This window comes from Pseudomyrmex gracilis, unplaced genomic scaffold, assembly GCF_002006095.1.
Source record: "Pseudomyrmex gracilis isolate BER0280 unplaced genomic scaffold, ASM200609v1 scaffold_1114, whole genome shotgun sequence".
NCBI lineage: Eukaryota > Metazoa > Arthropoda > Insecta > Hymenoptera > Formicidae > Pseudomyrmex > Pseudomyrmex gracilis.
Genome location: NW_018021698.1, coordinates 6,889 through 7,367, shown reverse-complemented (window position 1 = coordinate 7,367; position 479 = coordinate 6,889).

Genomic DNA, 479 nt, shown 5'->3' with positions numbered 1-479 from the left:
AACTAATTTTAAAATATTGCGAAAAAAACTCCTCGGCCAGGAGTCGAACCTGGAATCTCCGGCTTTTCGTGCCATCGCCTTCCCTGTTAGGCCACTGAGGCACTTGAAGTTAGTCTCGCAATACTCATACATATATCGAAGATGGTCTGATAATGTTGTTAACGCTAATTTTCAGCCAGGGTAACTACAAAGACTTAACGCTCGTGAAATTGTCATCAGGAATCAAATAAGGCCGATACAAGCCATTCGCAATATTTTAAAATTAGTTAGGGGGGTATCCGGGGTTTTCCATATGTGAAATGCAAATCCAGCATCCCGTATAATTTTAAGAATTGAGATTTCAATTCAAAAAATACTTGTAAAAATTTACAAGTAGAATTCGTTACATTTATGTATATATATATATATATATCTATATATATATATGTACACGCATAGTTTCCGCACAAACATCCTGCGAATAGCTTGTATCGGCCTTA